Source organism: Triticum dicoccoides, chromosome 4A, assembly GCF_002162155.2.
Source record: "Triticum dicoccoides isolate Atlit2015 ecotype Zavitan chromosome 4A, WEW_v2.0, whole genome shotgun sequence".
NCBI lineage: Eukaryota > Viridiplantae > Streptophyta > Magnoliopsida > Poales > Poaceae > Triticum > Triticum dicoccoides.
In genome coordinates this window covers 694,091,042-694,110,060 of record NC_041386.1, presented here as the reverse complement: position 1 = coordinate 694,110,060, position 19,019 = coordinate 694,091,042, and positions in this window count along the sequence as shown.

The window sequence follows — 19,019 nt, the reverse complement described above, 5'->3', positions numbered from 1 at the left end:
AGATATTCCCCCATGGGTGGTGCTAGGGGCTGCAAACATGTAACAAAGCCCACAGTTCGGCTTGACTTTATTAATATAACAATATATTGCATTTTCATTATTCATTGAGAATAACCAACTTCTCGCACGATTACACTAGACTCTTTTACATGAGTTTTCCTTTTTTATAGACACCAATCGTGCGACACCCTTCCAGGATATGGCACAACGAAGACAAAGGCGCAGACGTGCAATAGGGCCCCGCTCAAAGGTTTCTCTTTAGATTAAGCCCCTGTGTAAACCTTCTTTAATGTCTCTTGTTGCTTGACATCCCCTGGGTATTTAATACACCCACGAGGGATACTGGCGTTATTGGCATTTCGCCACGACAGATTAATGCACATACCTGGAAATACAGGGTTCATTATCGAGGGCGTTACTCAACCCAGTATATGTCATAAAGTCCGAATACCTTCGGGAGTGTTCGGCGTCGCGAGTTTGGCCTTATATGCATCGGCTCTGAATCATGTCTTTGGTCAAATGTTGGGTTTGCCTGGCTCCTGGGTTTGCTGCCTTACGTTCTGTTCTATCGGCTAAAGCGGCCAAAGGAGAACAATTGTGATTGTGCCCTGGTTATTCCGGATGAGCACCTCAGTAGAGAAAGCCAAAAACTGACTGTCATGATACAACGAGAGACTGGTCAACCACTCCAGGACTCATCGGAATCTTCGGGATTCCTCCGCATTAACGAAGGACCGTTTCCCGGTCATGTACATACGCGCCCGTATTCGGATGCACGCGGAAGTACCAGGGGCTACATAGTAGCCCCACCGTCAAACTCCTATGGCTAAGTGCAAGTGTTAAAGCTATATAGTCTAGTTGCCTAGTTCGACGTGCGATCACCTCCTTAATGGAACAAGATGTTAGATCAAGTGTGATTACGCGCATTTTCGCGAACACCCCTGTCGGTGTCAAAACCGGCGGATCTCGGGTAGGGGGTCCCGATCTGTGCGTCTCAGGCTGATGGTAAGAGGAAGCAAGGGACACAATGTTTACCCAGGTTCGGGCCCTCTCAATGGAGGTAAAACCCTACTTCCTGCTTGATTAATATTGAAGATATGAGTAGTACAAGAGTAGATCTACCACGAGATCATAGAGGCTAAACCCTAAGAGCTAGCCTATGATGGTATGATTGTAATTGTGATCGGCCTTCTAAGGACCATCCTCTCCAGTTTATATAGACACCGGAGAGGGCTAGGGTTTACATGGAGTCGGTTACAAGGAAGGAAATATAATATCCGGATCACCAAGCTTGTCTTCCACGCAAAGGAGAGTCCCATCCGGACACGGGCCAGAGTCTTGCGTCTTGTATCTTCACGCTTCAATAGTCCGGACGATGTATATAGTCCGGCTGTCCGGATACCCCCTAATCCAGGACTCCCTCAGTAGCCCCTGAACCGGGCTTCAATCACGATGAGTCCGGCGCGCAGTCTTGTCTTCGGCATTGCAAGGCGGGTTCCTCCTTCCGAATACTCCAAGGTTATTATCGAACACGTAGACCGTGTCCTGATCTGCAAAATGATCTTCACATACTACCATAGAGAGAATGATACTTCAGCTGACAACTTTTTAGATGACGTGATATGTCATTACGGTCAGGTCATTATTCAAACCGTTTTCCCACAACCAGCCACAGCGCATATTGCGAGGCGGTTTCCTTGACACGTCTTGTCAAAGCAGAGATCATGTCCCCTTATCACGGGATTCTCATCATTACGGGTATGGGTAATCCCACTGTGCCATCAATCGTGGCGCTTGGGAAGTGAGCGATACTCAACGGGCCAGTGGGGAGGCGCACCGCTTCCGTTGCCTCTATAAAGGGATAAGAGTTCCCCATTTTTACCCATGCCTTCTTCCTCCTTTGCCCACTCTTGCCCGTTCAAGCTCCAGCGCCCGAGTCCAAATCTTGTCCGCACAGCTAGACATGTCTGGAGCAGGAGGCAAGTGGGTGGCCTCCACCGTGAAGGAGAAGCACATCGCGAATCCTCGGGCGGCCGGATACTTGGCCGCAGACATAGCGCACCGGCTACCGGACGACAGGCAGGTCACTCCAACTCTGGGACCCCACGAGAGGGTCGTGTTTCTCGCCCACTTCGTCCGTGGACTGGGGTTTCCACTTCACCCCTTCGTCCGCGGGCTCATGTTCTACTACGGGATAGATTTCCATGATCTAGCCCCGAACTTTGTCCTTAACATCTCGGCGTTCATCGTCATATGCAAGGCTTTCCTCCGCATCAAGCCTCATTTTGGCTTGTGGCTGCAAATCTTCTGCGTGAAGCCGAAGATCGTGAGCGGCCAGCAAGCGGATTGCGGAGGAGCCATGGTGGGCAAGATGCCCGAAGTCACCTGGCTTGACGGATCCTTTGCGGAAACCGTGAAGGGGAGGCAGTCAGGGTGGTTCTACATCACCGAGCCGCACAACGCCAACTTGCTGGCGGCCCCCGAGTTCCGATCCGGAGCCCCCATGCGGCTCACCTCCTGGGAACAGAAGGGCCTGTCCTGGGGCGAATCTACAGAACTGACCGGACTCCAAAACTGCATCAAGGGCATGATGGACAAGAACATCAAGCTTGTCAATGTGATCCAGGTCATGCTGTTTGCCGGATTCTGCCGTGCCAAAGGCGGGCATTCAATCTGTGGGAGTTCGTCCCGGCCGAACACCAGACGCTTCAGAAGCTCTACGGCATGAAGCACAAAAACGCGTGGAAGGCGTTGTTCAAGGCCTCCGAAGTACCTCCTCCCTTATCCGAGGACCGTGGGCTCCACGCCGTGCGGCCTCCTAGTCAGGTGAGTTTTCAGGCTACCACCGGATTCGGTTCTTCCCAATATATTCATGGGGGAGCCTTAAGTAATTGTGCATATTCGTTCAGGATTATGTGGAGACAGCGGAGCAGATTGAATGTCCGGCTCCACTGCCAGAAAGCCCAGCTAATGCTCTCCTGACGGAGATGCTAGTCCCGGCGCCCTACAAGGTGCCGGAGAAAAAGGCCGATAAGAAGGCCCCGGGGATCCGAAAGGGTCTCCGACATAAGGTTGTGCCAGAAGCCTCGTCCGAAGACGACGAGGCACACTCCTCCCCCGAAGGGGAAGAAGAAGAAGAGGAGGCCGCCCCATCCGGAAAGGATGAGGGGCCTGAGAAGGCAGACCAGGGGGGCAGGAGAGGCCCCCGGCGCAACGCCGTCATACCCTCATCGTTCGATGACGACGAGGCAGATTCCTCCCGCGGAGGCGGGGGGGGGGGGGAAACAAGAAGAAACTCCACCTCCCCGTATTGCCGGGGAGAAAAAGAGGAAGGCCTCCCCGGAGGGGGAGGCTGGGACATCCAAGAAGGGGAAGGCGCCCCTTTCGGATTACTCCGCCACCGCAGCCGATAGCGAGGAGGGGTGGCTGCCCAGGAAGAAGCCCCTATTGCGATTGTAAGTATCCGCACTCTATCGTAATTTTGCTTCATAGTTTTGTTATAACGCCGAAGTTGTATGTAGTCCGGCCAGGGTCCATCCCGAAGCATCCTCTTCGGATGGGTGCTTGAGCGATTCAGCGATGAACTCGCTCCCGACGGACACTACTCCTCAGCCTGCAGATGACACGGAGGTGTTATCCCAAAGGCTCCCAGAGCGGGGGTAGGTGGCTTTGGAGGCGCCCCAAGGCAGCATTCCAGATGTCACACATGCGGGGTTCAAGATCCCCGCGGATCGTGTTGATGAGAGCCGTAGTAAGCCGGACTCTCAGCCGAACACTATTCCGGAGCCTTCAATGGTTTCGGACTCAGGCGGGCAGCCCCTCGTTAGGGAGGGAGGGTCGTTTGTGTCGAGGACTTCCGTTGCGCCCGAGGCGCCGGATTGTCTGCTGGAAGCGCTTCGCGGCGCTTCCATAGATGAAGAGCACCGTACTCTTATGAGTGTGGTGATTCAGAAGGTTTCGTCTGCCAAGAGCGGACTAACCGAAGCCTGCACCAGCCTCCTGATAGGCTTTGAGGTAAATAATAAAAATGTGTGAAATTACCACCCGATAGGTAGTAGCCCCTAATACTCTGTTTGGTGTTCGGAAGGAAAAACCAAACGGAGGGTCAATTATAATCCGCAGGAGTCTAACAATAAGTTTGAATGTGAATAAGCAGGCTGTGCTGCTTGCCGCTGCGGTCCGTACGGCCGAGATCGCCGGACTAAAACAGGACCTGGAGCAGGCGCAGGGAGAGCTCGACCTCATGAGGAGGCAGCTCGAAGAGAGCAAAGGTGAATGATTTCCCTTTCTCATATAATGAAGGATAGATAAAATTGGTTATTCTAACAACGAAGCGTCGTGATTTGATAACAGAGACCACCACCGAAGTGGCGTCTCTCAAGAAAACGTTGTCCGAGGTCGAACACAAGGCGGCTTTGGAATGTAAAGAGCGCAAAAAGCAAGATGCGAGAGTGGGAGAGGTACAACAAGAGCTCCAGGATCTCGGCAAGAGGTTCGAGGCCGTGGAGCATGAGCTTAAGGCAAAAGAGGGCGAGCTTACGAAGGCCCTTGCAAGCATAAAAGAAGCCAAGGCCGAAGCCGAGAAGGCACCGTAGGAGATCCAGGAGGCCAAAAAGATAGCGGCGGGTAAGAAACTCTTTATGCAAAGAAAACATGTGGAGGAGGCGTTTCTTTTACTTACCCGAGTTCGGAGCTCTCCAGGGGCATTCGCAGATCTACCATGCAGCATATCAGACGCCGCGGAGTTCTACCGTGCTCAGGAGGGGAGCTCAACGAAGAAGCTGTTCTGGTCCTAGTATGCTGGGGCCGAACATCCAACGCCTCTGAGTGACCAACTGAAGCAGTTGGTCGAACTCCACAGGGCGGCCGAAGTGGCTATGAAGGATTTCATAGTCCGGATGTGGCCTGGTGAGCCCCTGCCCACTAGCTACTTCGGCCTGATCAAGCGGATGGTGAACGCCTGTCCGCGACTGGAAGTCATCAAGCGATCCATTTGCATTGAGGGTGCCCGCCGGGCCTTTGCCTGTGCGAAGGTGCATTGGGGCAAGCTGTATGCGGAGAAGCTAGTGAAGGACAGGCCGCCGGAGGGCAAGGCGCATCGCTATCCGGAGAAGTATTATGATGGCGTTATGAATGGCGCTCGCCTCGTGGCCGATGAATGTACCAAGGACATAATTTTAGAATGAATTCACTTTTGTCATGTTTGTAATTTAAGGACGAAGTTACTTGCGCTATGTAACGCTTTCATTATTTAAAATATTACCTTCTGTGCGGCTGTTTATAAAATTCTGAAAGTAGGCCGGTCGCCGGCTTACGCCCCCATGTAACTAGTACTGGGGTGTTCGTGGAAAACCACGTCACTCTTTATCCAAATGTTTGGTCCCTTAAGGAGGTGTCCAACGCAGCGAACAAGGCAATCGGACTATGCGGCTTAATAACCTTCACTTAGCCATAGAAGCCCCTAGAATCTGGAAGGCCGAATTGGAGCGCTATATACGCCTAGATCGGACGAAGCCAAATTATCGCCTAAAGCAGAAAAATCTTTAAGGATTTTAAGACCTCTCGAACAGCGACCAGCTCTCGCCACATCATGCCGGTCAGTTTTCGGCTTTCTCTACTGAGGTGCTCGTCCGGAAGAACCGGACACAATCGTAGTAGTTCTCCCTGCGCTACCTTAGCCGATATAACGGAATGTAAGGCACCAAAACAAGGGAGCCGGGCTATCCCAACTGTAGACCCAAGACACGATTCGGAGTTGATGCATATAATGCTATAAGTTCGGGGTGCCGCACTGTTGAAAGTGTTCGGACTTGTCTTGCCGTATTATGGGGCGCCATAAGAAGCCCCTGGCAAACTGAACGTACCAAGGTGTACGGATGCCATATCAAATAGACATTTCTAAAAAATGCTCAGAATAATAAGCTGACACTATATATGATCTCCCATTGATGAATAATACGTTTAAGCGTATGTTTACAATGAATGCATTAAGCGGAGATAAATGGGATTATTTGACATATCCTATCCAGGGGGAAGCTACGTACAGATAGATAAAACAGGTATAATGATCGTAAATAGATTCCACTTGGGTATTTCCGTCTGTACGCAAAGCATGTTGCCTCCTTGGGTTTCTCTCCTATGGAAGTCCGTTGATCCGGCTCTTCTGAAGAGGCTGCACTAAAGCAATGTCCCGAAAGGTGAAAGGAAAAGTTATGAAGGTATGAGGCGGTGATACCGCGCTGTTGACTGAGCCACTGCTTCGCCTCCGCCTGTGCCCATGGTATTTTGAGTGCGTAATTGTGTACGCGTGGCATGAATGCTGCTTTGATGGGATTTGAGCGGAGGCCGGACTGCTAGTCACGCCCTTGGCGTGCCTGGTGATCCTATTGCGGGGTGCTCCGAACTCGCTTGATGGTGCTTGAGGTTGTCGTCGCCGGATTGGTTGTTTGCCAGAGGAGGCCGCATTGTACTTCTGCCGCGAGGGCTGCAGTGTGCTCTTCTGTATGGAGAGAGTGGTCCATGTTTCTGTTGACTTTTATGACCCCATGCGGGCCTGGCATCTTGAACTTGAGGTATGCATAGTGTGGTACCGCATTGAATCTAGCGAATGCGGTTCGTCCGAGTAGTGCGTGGTAACCACTGCGGAAAGGGACGATATCGAAGATTAACTCCTCGCTTCGGAAGTTATCCGATGATCTGAAGACCACTTCCAATATTATAGAGCCCGTACAGCGGGCCTCTACTCAAGGAATTACACCTTTAAAGGTGGTTTTGGTAGGCTTAATCCTTGAAGGGTTGATGCCCATTTTGCGCACTGTGTCCTGATAAAGCAGGTTCAGGCTGTTGCCTCTGTCCATAAGGACTCTTGTGAGGTGAAATCCGTCTATGATTGGGTCTAGAACCAATGCGGCTGAGCCGCCGTGACGGATGCTAGTAGGATGATCCCTACGATCAAAGGTGATTGGGCAAGCTGACCACGGGTTCAATTTGGGGACGACTGGCTCCATCGCGTAGACGTCACGTAGTGCTCGCTTCCATTCCCGCTTGGGGATGTGAGTGGCGTAAATCATGTTGACCGTTTTCACCCGGGGGGAAATTTCTTCTGTCCCCCCGTGTTCGGACACCGGGGCTCATCGTCATCGTCGTTGTGCAGCCCCTTGTCCTTGATTTCGGTGTTTATTTTGCCGGCCTGTTTAAATACCCAACAGTCTCTATTGGTGTGGTTGGTTGGCTTGTCCGGGGTGCCATGAATTTGGCACGGGCGCTCCAGTATACGGTCTAGACTGGAGGGTGCCTGATTGTTTCTTTTTAATGGCTTCTTCCGCTGACCGGATTTGGATCCGCTGAATCCGGCATTGACTGCCATGTCTTCGGTGTTGTCTCCGTTGTTCCGCCGCTTGTGTCTATTGCGCCGTAGCTTGCCATTATTGTCACGGACATCTGACGTGCCAGAATGTGGCGTAGTGCTGCTGCGAGCCAACCAGCTGTCCTCGCCCGCGCAAAAGCGGGTCATTAGTGTCGTGAGAGCTGCCATGGACTTGGGTTTCTCCTGGCCGAGGTGTCGGGCGAGCCACTCGTCGCAGATATTATGCTTGAAGGCCGCCAGGGCTTCGGCGTCCGGACAGTCAACTATTTGGTTCTTTTTAGTTAGGAACCGAGTCAAGAATTTCCTGGCTGATTCTCCGGGCTGTTGAGTGATGTGGCTCAAGTCATCGGCGTCCGGAGGTCGCACATATGTGCCTTGGAAGTTGTCAAGGAATGCGTCTTCCAAGTTTTCCCAAAAGCCAATGGAATTTGCGGGCAGGCTATTAAGCCAGTGTCGGGAGGGTCCTTTGAGCTTAAGGGGAAGATACTTGACAGCATGTAGATCATCTCCGGGGGCCATGTGGATGTGGAGAAGGAAGTCTTCAATCCATACCGCGGGGTCTGTTCTGCCATCGTACGATTCGATGTTTACGGGTTTGAACCCTTCTGGGAATTCATGATCCATCACTTCATCGGTGAAGCAGAGGGGGTGTTCGGCGCCTCTGTGCCGGGCTATGTCACAACGCAGTCCGGCCAAATCAGGCTGGTTGTGTTCGGGCCGGCCGGATTTACTGTTAGTGTATCCGGTATGACGGTCATCGTCATGTGCTGCAGCGCGCCCCCGTGATCCGTAGATCGATCTTGGTTGTCCTGTGGTGCTATCCAATCTATCACGCAGGTCCTGAGTATTGCCCCGGGCCGTAGTAAACTGGCGTGGGGGTGCAGGGTGGTATTCGGGCTAATATGCCGTTTTATCCCGACCTCGAGTCCATATTCCTCGGCTGCCAGGACTTCTGTCCATCTGTCTGTGAGCAGGTCTTGATCAGCTTGAAGCTGCTGCTGCTTCTTCTTCAGGCTCCTCGCGGTGGCAATAAGCCGGCGCTTGAAACGCTCCTGCTCTGCGGGGTCCTCAGGCACGCCGAACTCGTCGTCGCCGAGGCTAATCTCGTCTTCGGAGGGGGGCATGTAGTGTCCTCCTCCGGATACCCGTCCGTCGCCTGTTCATCTGGGCTGTCCTGCCCATCTTCCTGTTCGGCCTGCTCGAAGGCGGGCTGATCGGGGTTGTATTCATCTTCGGCACCGTCCGGATTGTTTTCGTCTCCGGTGCCGGTATTGCCTTGGCGGGGCTTGGAGCGGCGCTAGCGAAGCCCATGTTTTGCTTTCTTCTTGGAGGGGTTATCCTCCATTGCCTCATCGCCATTTGTTTCTTTTGGAGTGTCCACCATATATATATCGTATGAAGAGGTGGCTGTCCACCGCCCTGTGGGCGGTGGCTCCTGTGTGTCTCTGCATCGTCGTCCATACCTTCAATGTCTTTGGGGTCGAAGTCAAGCACGTCGGTTAAATCATCGACCGTGGCAATGAAGTGGGTGGTGGGTGGGCAGCGAATTCCTTCGTCGCCTGCTTCCCACTCAAGCCGGACATAGTTCGGCCCAGAGCCTCCTGACAAAGAGAGAGACTTTAATGAGTTCAGCATGTCGCCAAAGGGCGAGTGCTGAAAGATGTACGCAGCGGTAAACTCCATTACCGGAGCCCAACCTGGATTGGCTGGCTCGAGGGTATGCGGACCAGAACCAACAACCGGATGCAAGTTTGGGGGCCCGAGGTTACAAGCCTCAACAGAGGTGAGACCTGTATTCAGCTCCACCGTCGATGAGTATGCGGCCTGTGGGGCGGGGTCCACCCCTCCGTCCTTAGGCAACACGACCTGCTCCGGATTTAGATCCGGGACTACTGCAGGGATGATATCCCGAACATTGTCCGACAGCAGGTCTAGGCCGTGCTTGTCGTGACTGTCCGACGCTCCTAGCACAGGCCCGAATCCGTCGAAGATCAAGTCTCCGCGAATATCTGCCGTGTAGTTCAAGTTTCCGAACCTGACCTGGTGGCCAAGGGCGTAGCTGTCGATCTGCTCCAAATGACCAAGCGAATTAGCCCGTAGTGCGAAGCCGCCGAACACAAAGATATGTCCGGGGAGAAAAGTCTCGCCCTGGATGGTGTTGTTGGCGATTGAAGATGCCATCAAGCCTCAAAGCGACGACATAGAGGAACTCTCAATGAAAGCACCAATGTCGGTGTCAAAACCGGCGGATCTCGGGTAGGGGGTCCCAATCTGTGCGTCTCAGGCTGCTGGTAACATGAAGCAAGGGACACAATGTTTACCCAGGTTCGGGCCCTCTCGATGGAGGTAAAACCCTACTTCCTGCTTGATTAATATTGAAGATATGAGTAGTACAAGAGTAGATCTACCACAAGATCATAGAGGCTAAACCCTAAGAGCTAGCCTATGATGGTATGATTGTAATTGTGATCGGCCTTCTAAGGACCATCCTATCCGGTTTATATAGACACCAGAGAGGGCTAGGGTTTACATGGAGTCGGTTACAAGGAAGGAAATATAATATCCGGATCGCCAAGCTTGTCTTCCATGCAAAGGAGAGTCCCATCTGGACACGGGCCGGAGTCTTGCGTCTTGTATCTTCATGCTTCAATAGTCCGGAAGATGTATATAGTCCGGTTGTCTGGATACCCCCTAATCCAGGACTCCCTCAACCCCCGCATTATATGTGTGGGGGCTGAAGCCAACGACTGCTAACTTTCAGGTACAGGACAGGAGGCACTACAATACTTTCGGGCAAAAGTATAAACACAACCTTTATAATTAAAATAGAACTATTTTTACAATTGAAAGACTTGTCACTCGAACATGACACTCTTCGAGCACTGAGCCTCTATTAAACGGGCACCTTCTATGACTTGCTCAAAATAGTGCACGGCCGGGTCCTGGCTTCCTGCCGGACTCTGGGTTGCAATGATGGTGGCCTCCATATCTGCCCAATATGTTTTAACACGGGCAAGAGCCATCCGCGCACCCTCTATGCATGCCAACTTCTTCACGGCATCGATCCGTGACACAGCGCCAAGGAATTGTTGCACTAAACCAAAATAATTGTCCAGCCTTGGTCCCTTCGGCCAAAGATGATCTATGACAGACCTCATTGCAAGACCGGACAACCTATGGAGCTCGGCCAAAGCGGCCATCCTTTCATTCAATGGCAGCGGACGCGTTGGAGCACTGAATTGCGACCAGAACAGCCTTTCCATTTCATGATCTTTCTGATCCTTGAAGAACTTGGTCGCATCAGCCGTACTTTTCGCCAGGTTCGCATACGTGTCTGCAGCACTCCAAGACTGATCCAGAGGAGCGTATTTTGGATCTTCGAACTTCATACGCAACAAATAGGGGCTTCCAGACGTGATGGCTCCGGCTTGTCGAAGCTCCTCCCGTGCATCTCTAATTTCAGAGCGCGTCTCCTTGGCCGCATCCAGGGCCTTCTTCAGGTCAGCCGATTTCGCCTGACTCTCCTTTTCAAGGAGCTCATACCGGCCGACAGCGTCTCTCAGCTCCACAGCCATCTCGGCTATTTTATCTTCGCTTCGGTGATGAGCAGCCTGTTCGGCTCTTAAATCTTCGGCCACCTTTAGGGCGGCCGCATTGCTTGTCCTGGCTTGTTCCTTGGCTAGTGCAAGTTCCGCCCTCAGGGCCTCCACGGCAGCAGCTCCACCTGCAGCCACATAATATCATATTAGCATTATGCTCCTCTTAATATTTACTAACAAATGAGAAAAAAGAGCACATACTCTGTGAGTTGTCAAGCCGCTTGTTCACAAGCGTGATGTCGGCATCCACCACATCAATCTGTCGCCTTAGTTCGGCGAATTCAGCAGTCCGGTCTACCGCCGGACCCTTAGCCATCTACGCATAAATACAATGTGATCATTACTTGGGAGTGTGATCCTCCGTTTACCGCCTAGGGCTGGCAACCAGAGTCTCAGGGGCTACTATCTATACGGAGCACACCTAGCGTGTGCGGTACAACCGAAAAATTATGTATTTCATTGCGTACCTCAAAGCCTTTGAGCAGGCTCGTAAAAGCTTCATTCAACCCACTTTTGGAGGATGAAATCTTCTCAAACACCGTACCCATTAACGTACGGTGATCCTCTGAGAGAGCAGCTTGCTCCAGAAGGCCCGGCAGTGTGTCCGGCGGGGCGCCGGACTGTCCCGGACCCTTACTATTGCCCTCCGTGGGAGCCGAACACTCCGGGCTTCGGGTGGCCGAAGTGTTAGCTTCCGGCCTTGACAGATCTGGAATCCTCTGTGACGACACCTCGGGGTCGCCCGCCCCATGGGGCGGAGAGGTAGGTGGGGTTTCACTCTCCATCATCTCCAGAAGAAGATCCCCCGAAGACGAACTCTGTTGAGAAGAGCTACTAGATGGACTGCAAAAGATAGATCCCGGTTATTGTTCTCGGAGGAAGAAGCAGTATATATTTACTACAATTAACTTACAACTCGGTGGAGGGCTCGCCTGTTTGCGGGCATTGTGCGGTGAGGACGCCCTCTAGGGCGGGGCTCCCTGGCGACGGCTTCTTCCCTAGCTTGGACGCCTCTGCTTCCATATCTTCGGAGGCAGCCCTTTTCTTCCCGTGGGGGGAGGGAACTTGAGATTCACCTCCCGGATCATCCCCCTCCGCGGAGACGTTAATTCCCCTGGTTCATATGTACAATGTATGAATCCCGCTTTCGGCTTCTTTGCTCCTCCCTTCATCTTTCCCCGATGGCACTTGATTGGGTGCGTGTTTCAGCATCCGGGTTAGTACCGTGTTCGGCAAGCCTTCGGGAAGAGGGGCCAGACACCTGATCCTCTCCGCCTTCTTTAGCCAATCCTGGCCGCAGATAGTTTTCCGAATAAAGTTGTTATAAACATTAACAGAGTGTTCGGTTGCAAAGTTACTTACTTGGGTATCTGGACGATTGCAGTTCAAACCCACATCCTCGGTGGTGTCCGGACACCTCACGCGAGATCCGAAGAATAACCTATACATCCCTTAGAGCGTCATGCCGAAGAAGTGCTAAATAGTCCGCGGTCCTTCTGAGTTGAACTCCCACATCCGGAGAGGTCAACGTTTGCACGGTAGGACCCAACGGACTAGCATTACCTGAATTGCTTTGATGAGGCTGATATCCCCCTCAAGAAGCTCCCAAATGTGGCTCTGCAATGTCTTTATGTCATTGGCAGGTCCTCAGGACAGTCCCTCGTTGACCCAGGACGCCATTTGAGGTGGAGGGCCCGAGCGGAAGGCAGGGGCGGCCTCCCACCTTGTGCCTCGAGGAGCTGTGATATAGAACCACCTCTGTTGCCATAAATCAGACACCTTCGAGAAAGAACCTTCTGGCCATGGGGCATCAGTGCTTTTTCTTATTACAGCGCCTCCGCACTCCGCGTGTCATCCATCGATCACCTTCGGCTTTACATTGAAGGTCTTGAGCCATAAGCCGAAGTGTGGGGCGATGTGGAGGAAGGCTTCGCACACGATGATAAACGACGAGATGTGAAGGATGGAATCCGGAGCTAGATCGTGAAAATCTAGCCCGTAATAGAACATGAGCCCCCTCATGAAGGGATCAAGACTAAAGCCTAAGCCTCGGAGGAAGTGGGAAACAAATACGACGCTCTTGTTGGGTTCGGGAGTGGGGACGACCTGCCCTTGGGCAGGAACCCTATGCTTGATTTCGGCGGTCGGATACCTGGCCTACTTGAGCTTAGAAATGTCCTCTTCTGTGATAGAGGAGGCCATCCATCGACCTTGAGGTTGGATCCGGACATGATTGAAGGTCCGAAGTGCTAAAGCCTGAGCTTTGGGTGTTGGAACTTGAGGTGGGTTAAGGAGCAAGCGTGGGAAGAAAGGGATAGGCCTCGGTCCCTCTATAAAGGGGGAGAATATCAAGCATCCTCAGCGTGACCGTTTGGGACTTGCCTAAAAACAAGGATTCATACCAACAGGCGTAGTTCGGTTACCCACACCCGTATTGATGAGGGGGACACGATATCTGCTTCGACAAGACGTGCCAATAAAACCGCCTTGCAATTCGTGTAGTGGCAGGCTGAGAAAGACGGTTTGTAATAAAACCAGGCCGTGGCGTGAGGGCACGTTGTGAAAAGTTGTCAGCACATTGGATTTGTGGATTATGGTTCTCTCTACGGTGGTGTGTGAAATTTGTTTTGCAGAGATGGACACGATCCTCATGTTCGAAATTTACTTTGGAGTATTCGGATATGGAACCCGCCTTGCAATGCCGAAGATATTACGCGCGCCGGACTCATCGTCATTGAAGCCTGGTTCAGGGGCTACTGAGGGAGTCCTGGATTAGGAGGTATCCAGACAGCCGGACTATATACTTTGGCCGGACTGTTGGACTATGAAGATACAAGATTGAAGACTTCGTCCCATGTCCGGATGGGACTCTCCCTGGCGTGGAAGGCAAGCTTGGCGATTCGGATGTAGATCTCCTTCTTTGTAACCGACTCTGTGTAACCCTAGCCCCCTCCGATGTCTATATAAACCAGAGGGTTTAGTCCGTAGGACAACAACAATCATAATCATAGGCTAGCTTCTAGGGTTTAGCCTCTACGATATCGTGGTAGATCAACTCTTGTAATACTCATATCATCAAGATCGATCAAGCAGGAAGTAGGGTATTACCTCCATCGAGAGGGCCTGAACCTGGGTAAACATCATGTCCCCAGCCTCCTGTTACCGTTAGCCTTAGACGCACAGTTCGGGACCCCCTACCCGAGATCCGACGGTTTTGACACCGACAGGCATGCCACAATGCGTCAGGACGATTGTCATGCCGGATACACTAAAATTAAATCCGGCCGGGCCGAATACAACAAACGAGACTCATGCGAACTGCGTCGTGATATAGCCCGGCATAGAGGCGCCGCACACCCCCTCTACTTCACTGATGAAGTAATGGATCATGAATTCCCAGAAAGATTTAAACCCGTAAACATCGAATCATACGATGGCACAACAGACCCCGCGGTATGGATTGAAAATTTCCTTCTCCACATTCACATGGCCCGCGGTGATGATCTACATGCCATCAAGTATCTTCCCCTTAAGCTCAAAGGACCGGCTCGACATTGGCTGAATAGCCCGCCGACGAACTCCATTGGTAGTTGGGAAAACCTGGAGGACGCATTCCTTGATAACTTCCAGGGCACTTACGTGCGACCACCGGACGCTGATGACTTAAGTCACATAACCCAACAGCCAGGAAATTTTGGACTCGGTTCCTAACTAAAAAGAACCAAATCATTGATTGTCCGTATGTCGAAGCCCTAGCGGCCTTTAAACATATCATCTGCAACGAGTGGCTCGCTGATACATCTCCAACGTATCTATAATTTTTGATTGTTCCATGCTATTTTATTATCTGTTTTGAATGATTATGGGCTTTATTATACACTTTTATATTACTTTTGGGACTAACCTATTAACCGGAGGCCCAGCCCATATTGTTGTTTTATTGCCCGTTTTAGTATTTCAAAGAAAAGGAATATCAAACGGAGTCCAAACGGAATGAAACCTTCGGCAACGTGATTTTTTGGAAGATTATCATCCTGGAGACTCGGAGTTCACGTCAGAAGATACTTGAGGAGACCAGGAGATAGGGGGCGCCGCCCCCCTACTGGGCGCGCCCCCCTGTCTCGTGGACCCCTCGTGCACCCCCCTGACCGACTTCTTTCGCCTATATAAGCCTACGTACCCTAAAACCATTGAATATCAAGATAGATCGGGAGTTCCGCCGCCGCAAGCCTCTGTAGCCACCAAAAACCTCTCGGGAGCCCTTCCCGGCACCCTGCCGGAAGGGGGCTTCTTCACCGGTGGCCATCTTCATCAGCCGGACGCTATCCATGACGAGGAGGGAGTAGTTCACCCTCGGGGCTGAGGGTATGTACCAGTAGCTATGTGTTTGATCTCACTCTCTCATGTTCCCTCTATGGCACGATCTTGATGTATCCCGAGCTTTGCTATTATAGTTGGATCTTATGATGTTTCTCCCCCTCTACTCTCTTGTGATCAATTGAGTTTCCCTCTTGAAGTTATCTTGTCGGATTGAGTCTTTTGTTTGAGAACACTTGATGTATGTCTTGCCGTGTTTATCTATGGTGACAATAGGATATCACGTGCCACTTCATGTATGTTTTGGTGACCAACTTGCGGGTTCCTCCCATGAACCTATGAATAGGGGTTGGCACACGTTTTCTTGATTCTCCGGTAGAAACTTTGGGGCACTCTTTGAAGTACTTTGTGTTGGTTGGATGAATCTGAGATTGTGTGATGCATATCGTATAATCATGCCCACGGATACTTGAGGTGACAATGGAGTATCTAGGTGACATTAGGGTTTTGGTTGATTTGTGTCTTAAGGTGTTATTCTAGTATGAACTCTATGATGGATTGAGCGGAAAGAATAGCTTTATGTTAATTTACTACGAACTCTTGAATAGATAGAATAGAAAGGATAACTTTGAGGTGGTTTCGTACCCTACCATAATCTCTTCGTTTGTTCTCCGCTAATAGTGGCTTTGGAGTGACTCTTTGTTGCATGTTGAGGATTGTTATATGATCTATCTATGTTATTATTGTTGAGAGAACTTGCACTAGTGAAAGTATGAACCTTAGGCCTTGTTTCCTATCATTGCAATACCGTTTACACTCACTTTTATCATTAGTTACCTTGCTGTTTTTATAATTTCATATTACAAATACCTTTATATACTATCTATATTGCACTTGTATCACCATCTCTTTGCCAAACTAGTGCATCTATACAATTTACCATTGTATTGGGTGTGTTGGGGACACAAGAGACTCTTTCTTATTTGGTTGCAGGGTTGCTTGAGAGAGACCATCTTCATGCTACGCCTCCTACGGATTGATAAACCTTAGGTCATCCACTTGAGGGAAATTTGCTACTGTCCTACAAACATGTGCGCTTGCAGGCCCAACAACGTCTACAAGAAGAAGGTTGTGTAGTAGACATCAAGGTCTTTTCTGGCGTCGTTGCCAGGGAGGCTAGGTAAAGGGCACTCACTCACACCCCGTCAACTAAGCTCTTTTCTGGCGCCGTTGCCGGGAAGGTGAGTGCTTGAAGGTATATCTTTAGATCTTGCAATCGAATATTTTTGTTTCTTGTTTTATCACTAGTTTAGTTTATAAAATAAAACTACAAAAAAATGGAGTTAAGTTTGTCTCATACGCTTCGTCTTTTTAATATCTTTCATGAGTATGATGGAAAGGAAAATTGTGCTCAGGTGCTAGAAGAAGAATGCATTAAAATGCATGGTACTAAATCTTTGAATGATGAGCATGATTGCAATGTTGTTAGTATGAATTCTTTGATTATCCATGATGCTAATGATATGCAAAGCCACAAGCTTGGGGAAGCTATGTTTGATGAATATGATAATTTTTGTCCCCCAAGTTTTGATGAGCAAATTTATTTTGATGATAGCATGCCTCCTACTTATGATGATTATATTGATGAAAGTGGGTTTGGAGTGTCAACTTTAGTAAGTAGTTATCCCACTATTTTGGAGGATGTTGAATCTTATTGTGATGAACATGAAAGTGGATTTGGAAGAGTGTCAACTTTATTTAGTGATGATTCCACTATTTCGGAAGAGGTTCCAATTGATTATGAGAACAAAGTTGCTATCTATTATGATTATTGTGATGACTTGTATGCTATTAGAAATAATGATAACGATGAAACTTGTAATCATGATTTTAGTTTTCAATTGGATTATGCTTCACATGATAATTATTTTGTTGAGTTTGCTCCCACAATTATTCATGAGAATAATTTTGCTTATGTGGAGAGTAGTAAATTTTCTATACTTGTAGATCGTGAAAAGAATGCTTTAGGTGCTGGTTATATTGTTGAATTCATTCATTATGATACTGAAAATTATTATGAGGGAGGAACATATGTTTGTAGGAATTGCAATAATGTCAAGTTTCCTCTCTATGTGCTTAAAATTTTAATGTTATGCTTGTTTTACCTTCCTATGCTTGTTGATTATTGTTCCCCTAAGTTGTTTGCTCACAAAATCCCTATGCATAGGAAGTGGGTTAGGCTTAAATGTGCTAGTAATATGCTTCATGATGCTCTCTTTATGTTTCAATTCTTATCTTTTATGTGAGCATCATTGTCATCATCATGCCTAGCTAGAAAGGCATTAAAGAAAAGTGCTTGTTGGGAGACAACCCAATATTTACCCTTACTGTTTTTATGTGTCCACATGATTATGCTACTGTAGTAATCATGTTTTATAGCTTTTATTTCAACAAAGTGCCAAGTAGAACCTTTGGGAAGACTTGGGTGAAGTTTATGTGATCTTGCTGTAAAAAACAGAAACTTTTGCGCTCACAAGATTAGCTGCCATTTTTTACTGGAGAGTGATTTTAGGTTGATTCTTTTTGCAGATGATTAATAGACAAATTCCTCGGGTCCAAAAATTTATTTCAGAATTATTTGAGTTCCAGAAGTATTCTAATGATACAGATTACTACAGACTGTTCTGTTTTTGACAGATTCTGTTTTCTATGTGTTGTTTGCTTATTTTCATGAATCTATGAGTAGTATCGGAGGGTATGAACCATAGAGAAGTTATAATACAGTAGATATTACACCAATATGAATTTAGAATGAGTTCATTACAGTACATAAGTGGTGGTTTTATTTTCTTATACTAACGGAGCTTACGAGTTTTGTTTGAGTTTTGTGTGGTTGAAGTTTTCAAGTTTTGGGTAGAGATTCGATGGACTATGGAATAAGGAGTGGCAAGATCCTAAGCTTGGGGATGACCAAGGCACCCCAAGGTAATATTCAAGGACAACCAAGAGCCTAAGCTTGGGGATGCCCCGGAAGGCATCCCCTCTTTCGTCTTCGTTCATCGGTAACTTTACTTGGAGCTATATTTTTATTCACCACATGATATGTGTTTTGCTTGGAGCGTCATTTTATTTTGTTAGTATTTGCTTGCTGTTAGTTAGAATAATTTTTTGCATCTTTAGGTTCAATAAAAAAGTCAAGCATGGCCTTTACCATGCTTATTTTACTAGTTTACATGTTGCTGTTTGAAAACAGAAAGTTTACCGCTGTTGCAAAAATTCCCTAGAAAATTCAGAGAATGGTATAATGTTGAATCTTTTTGCATATTGAGATCTGATAAATTTATTACAGTGGGAATTTTAGTTCATAATTTGTGTAGTTAGGGAAGTGTTTATACTCTTGCATTGTTTACAGACTGTACTGTTTTGGCAGATTGCTGTTATGGTTGCATTGTTTGCATATGTTTGCTTGCTTAATGATCCTATTTGAGGATAGGAGTATTAAATATGCAGAGGCATTTAGTATTAAATGTTGAATAATAATTTTAGTTATTTTTTACAGTAGAATATGATAAGGTTTTGCATTGGCTTATACTAACATATCTCACGAGTTCTTGTTGAGTTTGTTGTGAATGAAGCTTTTGATAAAAAGAGAAACCATGATATGAGAGGAATTAAGGAGACACAAAAGTTCAAGCTTGGGGATGCCCAAGGCACCCCAAAATAATATTTCAAGAAGT